We start from the raw sequence: 9,656 nt of genomic DNA, 5'->3' as shown, positions 1-9,656 counted from the left end.
CTCAGCTCATATATTCTGTCATCGCCATTGATCTCCAGGAAATTTCAAGTGCCTAAATCCTTCTGCTTTAGTTTGGGAGAACCGAACTAAACTATTTCCTAGACCTTGCTGTCCACAGTCTTCTGATTCCTGATCCATTCCCGGAAGCCGTGTGTGTGTGTGTGTGTGTGTGTGTGTGTGTGTGTGTGTGTGTGTGTGCGTATGCGTGCGCACTAGAGAATCAGGAGTGAGAGTAACAACTGCAGGTTTCAGATGCTGTGGGACTTGAGGGTAGCAAAAGCTGCCCTTGGGAGATCTGTGTGGGCTGGGAACACAAGTTGAGGGTGCTTGTCCTCCTTTGATGAGGAGCTCTAGGTCCATTTTCTTGGGGGCCCTCTTTTTTCCTCGTGCTTGGCTACCCTTTGACGGCTCACTGTCACCTGAGCATTGCTACCACTGTCTCTTTGATCATTATACACCAGCTGTCTCTCCATGCCTATTTCCCATCCCCTCTGCGCCTCCTGACTCTGACCGACTGTTTCCCTGCTTACAGTGTGTTTTCTTGCCTTTCCCTCAGCCAACCCCTGTTGATCTTTTTTTTTACTGCTTATATATTTTAATGAATTTTACTTTACAGAGTTTATGAAGATTTTACTTTTTTGAAAAATGGAGTAAAATTACAAAGTTCATAATATAGAAAGTACCCTGTGAGTGAATGCATTTTCAGTGCTGAGTTTGTTATAATTATTTTAAAGTGTTTTAAATATCTATAATAGTATTTTTTTTAATTCTTTTTTTTTATTAACTTGAGTATTTCTTATATACATTTCAAGTGTTATTCCCTTTCCCGGTTTCCGGGCAAACATCACCCTAATCCCTCCCCCTTCCCTTCTTTATGGGTGTTCCCCTCCCCATCCTCCCCCCATTGCCGCCTTCCCCCCAACAATCTAGTTCACTGGGGGTTCAGTCTTAGCAGGACCCAGGGCTTCCCCTTCCACTGGTGCTCTTACTAGGATGTTCATTGCTACCTATGAGGTCAGAGTCCAGGGTCAGTCCATGTATAGTCTTTAGGTAGTGGCTTAGTCCCTGGAAGCTCTGGTTGCTTGACATACCCCTGTTGATCTTTAAGGGGCCAGTCCAAGGTTAAGCTCTTGTATGAAACTTTCTATGTCTTAGTCAGGGTTACTGTTGCTGTGATGAAACACCATGGCCCAAATCCACTTGGGGAGGAAAGGGTTTATTTTTGGCTTACACTTCCACATCACTGTTCATCATTGAAGGAATTCAGGACAGGAACTCAAACAGGGCAGGAGTCTGGAGGCAGGAGGCGATGCAGAAGCCACAGAGGAATGCTGCTTCCTGGTTTGCTCCTCATGGCTTGCTCAGCCTGCTTTCTTAGGACTACCAGCCTAGCAGTGTTCTCATCCAAAATGTGGCTGGACCCTCCCACATCAATCACTCATTAAGAAAATGTCCTATAGGCTTGATCAATAGCCTGATCTTTTGGAGACATTTTCTCAGTTGGGGTCTCTTCCTCTAAGAGCACTCCGGCCTGTGCCGAGTTGACACACAGACTAGCTGGCACATCTTCCTTCCCCACCTCAGACTGTGTCATCTTCATTCCCTCTCCCATGATCACACACAACCTGGAATAGTTCGTGTATACGTGTTTCTGCCTACATCACCATAAACTCCTTGGAAAACAGGCTGTACCTTATTCACTGTTCGAATCCCCAGAGTCCTTTAAAGGTGCAGGCGTACATGCTGCTGCTTGAGGACTTCCTGAGGAACAGCTCAGAATGGGCACTCGTTTGTAAATGAAAGTACACCCAGACGGACGTGCGGATGGCTGCAGAATGGAGAGGGCTAAGCCACGTGACTTCAGGACAAAGGGGGAGCAACTCGGTAGGGAGCCCTGCAGCAGGCAAGCAGTTTCTTTATACCCTGGGTGCACTGTGCACTGGTCCTGGTGTAAGGCTACTCTAGGGAGACATAGATCCTGGGATTTTCACATCTCTGTGGGAGCAGAGTGGCTCCAAAGCCCAAAGCCACCTGGCAGAGACAGCTAAGACATGGGCAGCTGGAGGCCAAGGCCGGGGGCATGTTTCATCTTTAGAAGGCAGCTGTGAGCACCCATCATGGTGACTAAGGGGCTGAGAGGCTCAGGATAAGTTCCAACAGCATCCACTAGAGGGCTCACTATACACCTGACAACCGGCACTGAAACCCTGAAAAGGTGGACATCAGGCAGGGTGGTGGTGGCCTTGCCTTGAATGCTCAATCAGGCTAATCTCAGAGGTCCCGTCATTTGAACCATGGGACTATGTGCTGGGTTCTGTGCAAGCTCTGTGCTATTTTATACACAGGACTAGAGCATTTGTAGGTGTGCTGTCTTTGGGAATCCTGGAAATATATGGAAGGATACGGAGGGATCACTACTCATCAATTTGATTTCTCTCTCTCTCTCTCTCTCTCTCTCTCTCTCTCTCTCTCTCTCTCTCTGAGACAACAAGAAAAAGAAAGACAACAACAAAAACAGGGTTTCATTGTGTTGCTCACACTGGCTTGTATGGCTATGTAGACCAGGCTAGCCTAGCCTTGAACTCACAGAGATCCACCTGCCTCTACTTCTGAGTGTTGGATGAAAGATGTCAGCTTCCCTGCTTGACTGTGACGCCACTGCAGCCACCACTGAAGCTGCCACCACCACCATCGCCACCACCTCCTCCTCCTCTTCTCAAATTTTAGTTGGGGTGTGTGTGTGTGTGTGTGTGTGTGTGTGTGTGTGTGTGTGTGTGTGTGACATGCCATAGGGCAACCTTTGGATATCAGTTCTAACTTTCCTACCTTGTTTGAGAGTCACTTTGTTTCTGTGTAAGCCAGGCTAGCTAGCCTATGAGTTTTAGGGGTCTTCCATATGCTACAGGAGCGCTAGGACCACAGGTACCTGTGTCCTGGGATGCTGTGTGCAGGGTATCAGGTTTATGTGAGCCATCTCCTCAACCTAACTCACGTCTTCTTGACCTTTAACTGCCACTTTTCAAGTCTATACCCCAAATGCTAGTCTGGGTCTTATTCAATGTTTGAGTCCCTGCTATCCTCAGTGTTCTCACCTGACAGATTGTACTCATTTTAAAAAGGTTCAGCTCCCTAGGTGAGTGTTTTTACTTCTCTAATTTAACTTATTCTTTCTCGAGGGGACTAATAGGTTATTTAGTTGCCACTGGCATCGTTGAAAGATGGCATGCTCCTCTGTGTCAAGGCATGTGATGGTTGGCACCTTCTGACCACGTGACATTTCGATGGCTCCCTCTCCTGAACCACAAATGGTTCCCTTTCTCCTTGAACTAAGTTAACACTGAGGCTTGTGTGGCTAATGAGACACGAGTGACCTGTGTCCCTAACAGGTGAAAATCTTTAAGGGCCATTGTGGGACTCCTCAGAGCCCCTGTTCTTGCTTTAGTGGTCATGGATAGAGCAGAGACAGAGCCTCTGGTAGCTACAGTCTCTGAGTGAGGACAGAGTGGAGGAGAGGTCTTAGTGGCATGAGCAGGACATGAATTTCTGCTGTTCAGAGCCTCTGTGATCTGGGGGTTGTTATACAGCACAGACCAGCCTCTTTTGGAGAATATGATACAGGACTCACCTCAGGGCCTCTCAGAACCTAGCTTTCATGTATCAGAACTCCAGGATACAGTGATGGATGAAGTACACTCACCAGTGTGCACTTGGCTGGGATGCTGGGAAGGGGAAGATGGGCATAGCCTATGATAAGTCATTACATGAGTGATCGACTCAGATGCATTTGAGGCATTGGATGACTGTTACATTTTTAATCACCTACAGTCAGTGGTTAGCTCCAGCTGGGGATCCCGGAGCCCCTCCTCTGTTGGCCATTGTTTCTCTTCTTTTATTCCTTTCCTTCTTCCCCTCCATCTCTCTCCCTTTGTCCCCCTTTTTCTTCCTTCTATTCTAGCTTTAAAGAAAAAGCATAGTTGTATCTGTTTGTCAGCATGAAAGGCAGGAGGAAAGCAGACGTACAATTTTGATTGGTCTGAGGTATAAACAAAGAGCAGCAAACCTTGCCAGGGTGAAGACATGGGTTGAGAAAACACTGTCCTCTTTAGGTAAACATAGGCATTTCCCTTCCTTTCCCATCATAACAGCTCAAATTTCCCTACAAAAGCAAAATGGGTAAGATTTTAGGAGGACAGAGTAGGCCCGAGAGTAAACTTTTGCATCTCGCTCTTCTCATTTGGACGGTTATTTTCTGCCATCCTTATCTAAGATCTTCGAAATAGCTTTAAGGGGGAAAAAGTTGTCCTTTTTTTCTTTTTCTTTTCATTAGTGCTAACAGTCAATGGATTGCACAGACAACTTCCTACAATAGACCTTTCTCTTGGCGCATCAGAAAGAAAGCCCAGAGGAAATCAGTCTTCCCCGATCTGTGGTTCTGAAATTACCCAGACAGACACGAAACAAAAGTAGGAAATTCAGAGAGAGAGAGAGAGAGAGAGAGAGAGAGAGAGAGAGAGAGAGGAATCAGTTGGAAATAGAACATGGTGGATGGTCAGAGAACCATGTAAGTATTCGTTCTGCTTCTGTGATGTTGGGTGGGGATACTTGGATCAGAAGAGGTCTGGGAGATATGGAAGGAAAGGCAAGGTGTTTGTAATACAGAAAAAAAAAAAGAAAGAAAGAAAGAACAGAAAAGACAGGGCTAATATCCCGAGCGCTAGTGGAGCGCCCCACATGCCTCCTTTGCCATAAGAAACTCATTGACAAAGACTGCCATTGTCTGTGCTTTACCTTCTGTGCGCTATTCAGAGGGCGCACGCCAAGTGCATCCTACGTAAACAGGAGGTTTACTTCCTGACCCTCGAGATCAATTCTCTGTCAAAGAGCTGGCTGATGGATCACCTTGTGGCTGCCACTGCATTGAAAATCACATCAAATGTCTGCTCAAGCACTCTTCGCAATTATGCACTGGACTCTCTAAGACCGGGCTGGAGATGAATCAGGGAAAGCGCGTATTCATCCACCTAGCCCTGTAGTCTGTTTCCTAGAGTCAGGGAAATGCAGCCAGAGCTCTCTGTGGTTGTGCGGTTCTCTCAGGAGTGGTGGGTTTACCACAGAGATTTTGGAGCATGAGTTTGAGGCCAAGGTTTGTCTCTTTCTAGCCCTGTGATAGTCCACAAGTTATCCAACCTTACTGGTTCCATTTCATCTTCGGTCTAAACTAAGGGTATCAATAAATACGTTCCTCCCTCTTCTGGCTCTGGATTCTGTTGGGGCAAAGACCTTGAAGCATGGGTTTAAAGGCCTATGGTCATCTTGGCAATGAAGACAGAACAGAGGACTCATCGGAGACCACAAAGAGACTAATCATTAAATGGTACAGCAGTCAGCAAGATAATGCCGTGAGTGACTGGAATGTACTCCTGCTGAGGACACTGTGAACTCTGTGTTGTCTCTCAGCGACACACAACACTTAGGCAGGTTGTTTTTTCATGATTCCCTGCCTATCCTTTGCCGAAGACTGCTTCCTTCATTAGAAATCAATGTGTGAGCGCACACCGGTGCCAATGAGGCAGAGCAAGGGTGTGCAGAGAGGAGGTGTTTCAGTGCCTGGTACTTAGAGATTGCCGTGCAAGATAGACTCTGGAAGGTGGAGAAAACCCACAGGCAAAAGAAAGCAGGGGCTGACAGGTGGACACAGGGTAAAGGGCCACACAGAGGGCATCTCTGGGCTCAGATGAGATTAAGTGAGCTTGTTACTCTGCTACACTCAGAACATTTCCTGGCCCAGAATGAGAACTCCCTGAAAATGAAGGATCAGCATTGAGGTGAGACCACTGTTCTTTGCGATAACATATTATAGGCTGGATTTTCCTTGTGTTTTTAATTATTTTCTTTGAGACAGTGGAAAGTCATTGAGACATTGAGACATCCTGGTAGCTAGAAGCCTTAGTGATTTCATGGACGATAATTCTATCAGTGTGAACCGGATGTATTGATAGTTTCCATCAGAGGAAATGTCACCTTGTGGCTAATGTGACAAAGTACTGCTTATTGTGTAGACAAGCCATCATTGCATGGGTCTTACATTCGGTGCTGGAGGTCAGTCTGGTCATGCTATGTTGTAACAAACAGGCCTGGGGTCATTGTGGATGAACAGGGATCAACAGCTTTTCTCTTCTCTTCACTTAGCCCCGACTTTGCACTCACTGAGGACAGTCTGCTCAGGGTAAGATGGAGAGGCGTGGCTTTGTCCGTAGCACCTGACACAGGACACGGTACAGAGGCCTATTTTGTCATCCTAAAATCTTACCCACTTTGCTTTTGTAGTGAAATTTGAGCAAATCCCATCGGCTTCATGCTTCCAAGTTCCTCTTCCCTTGAAACTACGTTTTTTCCTTTTAAGTTCCTCTTGCCTCCAGACCTTTCTTGTTCTCTCAAGTTTAAAATAATCAATTTTGTATACCTTCCTGAGTGCTTTGTGGTCCTCCATGGTGGGCAACAGTCTGCCCTGTATTACGGCTAATTATGCCCATGCCAGATTTAATCACCCTTCCCTCCAATCCCTTGGGTCGGTACAAAACACACAAGATACTCTCTTCCATTCTGGGAAGAAAAATGCAACCGAAGGACTGTGGGTCTTTGGGTCTGAGTGGCGTAGGCAAAGGTGAGTTCCAGTATGAGGAAGTCACTCACTCACATCCGGTGTTCGATAAATGCTCAAGGAATGAGAATGGCTCTTCTTCATCCCCAAAGTTGACATTCATAAAGGAACACGCTCATTACCAGAGACGTCTTGTCACACTCTGTCAGTCATCCCCCATGTTAACCCTCCCTACATGCCTGTCCAACTCCCTTTTTGTACTTCAAATATGACCAATGATCTTGCAACTTTAGGAACAACTTCTGGCTTTCATTGTCCCCAGGGCAGGGGGGAAAATCAATGAAGTTTGTAGTTTAAGATAGTCCCGGGAGTGGAGAAAGCATGTGCTATTTCGGGGAAGAGGAAAGGGAGGGGAGGGGAGCAGAGGGAGAGGAGGGGAAGGGTGAGAAAAAAAAAGCATGTGCTGTTTCTCCAAAGCACCTGAGTTCTAGCACCCAGGTTTGGCAGTTCACAAATATCTGTAACCTCAACCTCTTTGGCATGCATATATGTGCGGTGTGTGCATACAAACACATGCACACACACACATGCACATGCGTGAATGCACACATGCACACATGCGCATGCATACATGCATACACACACACACACACACACACACACACAGAGTACTACAGAATTATAGAATGTGAGCACCTGACAGTTTCAGAGCCACATGCTTTCCCCCCTACAGTCCATTTCCTTTAATACTGATGAGAAGTCCATTGGTCTAGGATGAAGGTCAATGATGCATCAGAATCCATGTCTCCTAAGACCCAGGCCAGTACCCATCCTCAGCAAATGCATCTGGGCACAGTCCTCACTACAAAAGCACAGGGTAGCTTCCCGTTTGAAGCTGGCTGAATTCTCCCTTCTTCCTACCATGGTAACCATTTTCATACGGTTTATCCCCCTTTGGCCTCTGATCCATGGACTAGATAATTAGTCAGGCTTTTGAATAATTAAAACTGTTAAAAATGCTTTTGTACCTACGAAAATTGCTCCAGTAATTACTGCCTTATCAAGAAACTGATTCCACTGAACAGAATCCTTTCCCGGTGATAGAAAATGTTTCCACCCGAGACTTGCCTGGTGCCGAAGTTGAGGACAGAGTGATTGTTATGCAGCCAGAACTTTTGAAGTTGAATGGCCCCAAATCTTTATAGAATCTTCTCTCTTCTAATGGGTGGATATATTGTGTTTTGTTCCTGGCTTCCAGAGCCATCTGTAAATGTGATCATTAATTAAAATATTGGATTGACTTGTTGGAACCGGAGTATGCTCTTTGGCCTTTTGGGGGGCATCTCCCGCACTGGTCATCCAGATTCTTAGTTTTTGTAAGACATGTTATCAATGTGTTGTCCAGGATGACCTCCAACTCACACTCTTGCTTCCTCAGCCTCCCAAGTCCTGGGATCACAGCTGTCTCCCTGAGGAGCAGAGGCAATGACAGCATTTGCATTTCCCAAATGCCACGTGTTTCTTCCAGCTCCAGGCACCCTAGCTATGACTTCATGCTGGATTCACATGGTTTCGTGGAATCCTTGTGGATAGTGCCAGGGGGCAAAGTGCAAGAGAAGGATCATGGCCGGGGGGTGGATCTAGTTCCATCAAGACAAAGTCACTCAGATTGCTTATGTCCTAGCCTTTTCTAGGTCGTGCGTGTGTGGGTGCATGCATGAATATGGGGGTGTGTGTGGGTGTGTGCATTGTAACCAGAATCACAAAGCTGGGAAAGTTAGGGAGCTGCCCCTATAACTTAAGTTATGTGTGCGGGTGTTCACAGGTCTTCTTTCAGTAGGGTTTCCCTCCATCCTCTGCCAGGCACAAAGGAATCAAATTCTGTGATGGGATTTGATCATGGGAATTAATAGCTTGTAGTTGTGTGTTTGTTAAAGACAATCCTAACCACTGCGACTAAAATAAGGGTACGTTTATTTCCAAATATACTTTATACAGTTGGAACAGCAAACATATTGGCTGGCTAGTGATCTCAGCTGTGGCTCTCTACTTGATCTGGGCTTCCTTAGCTTTTCCTTTTGAGACACAGTCTCATTATGCACTCCTGGGTGTCCTGAAACTCCCTCTGTAGACCAGGCTGCCCTTGAACTCACAGAGCTCTCTCTGTCTCTGCCTCCCAAGTGTTGGGATAAAGACAGGCTCTACCGTGCCCAGATGTCTATTCGTTTTAGCCACGCAGTTATCACGACTGCTGTGCTGTCCTCAAACGGTCTCCTTCCACCTGCATACTCCACTTTTCCTACCTTTCACGTACGTCTGGGATTCTATTGTCTTTTTGCCAGCAGTCTTTACTTATCCCTGAATGAAGAACAAGGTATGACAAACAAAGAATCTTACTCTTGTGCTTGGGCACTCTTAGGTAGTGACATACACTGACACAATGTGGAAGTGTAGCCCACCTCTACTACGAAGCAGCAAGTGCTCAGGAAAAAGCAAGGTCAGGAAAGCGGAGTTCTTGGAGCTGTAAGTCTAGGAACGGAGCAGCTGAGAAGTTCTACAGTACTATGCATGATGGTTTAAATAAGAATGGCCCCCATAGGCTAATATATTTGAATGCTTAGCCATCAGGGAATGACACTCTTTGAAAAGGATTAGAAGGATTAGGAGGAGTGGCCGTGTTGGAGGAAGTGTATCTAACTAGGGGTGGGCTTTGAGGTTTCAAAGGCTCATGCCAAGCCAAGTCTTTCTGTCTTGGCTAGTGAATCAGCATGTAGCTCTCAGAGACTTCTGTGGAGCCATGCTCTCTGCTATGATGATAATGGATCAAGCCTCTGAAACTGTAAGCAAGCACCAATTAAATGCTTTATTTTATAAGAATTGTCTTGGTCATGGTGTCTCTTAGCAGCACTGGAACAGTATCTAAGACCCTATGTATTCTGTCTTCTCAAGTCCTTCTTCTCTTGTCCTCTGTGTGATTTGCTCATTCAAAGATGATCAGCACCTTCATGCCAAAAATATCAAATTCTACGGTTAAGAGCACATGTTTTTCCTCCAA

This window comes from Rattus norvegicus, chromosome 3, assembly GCF_021556685.1.
Source record: "Rattus norvegicus strain SHRSP/BbbUtx chromosome 3, alternate assembly SHRSP_T2T, whole genome shotgun sequence".
NCBI lineage: Eukaryota > Metazoa > Chordata > Mammalia > Rodentia > Muridae > Rattus > Rattus norvegicus.
Note: the sequence above shows the minus strand (reverse complement) of the source record.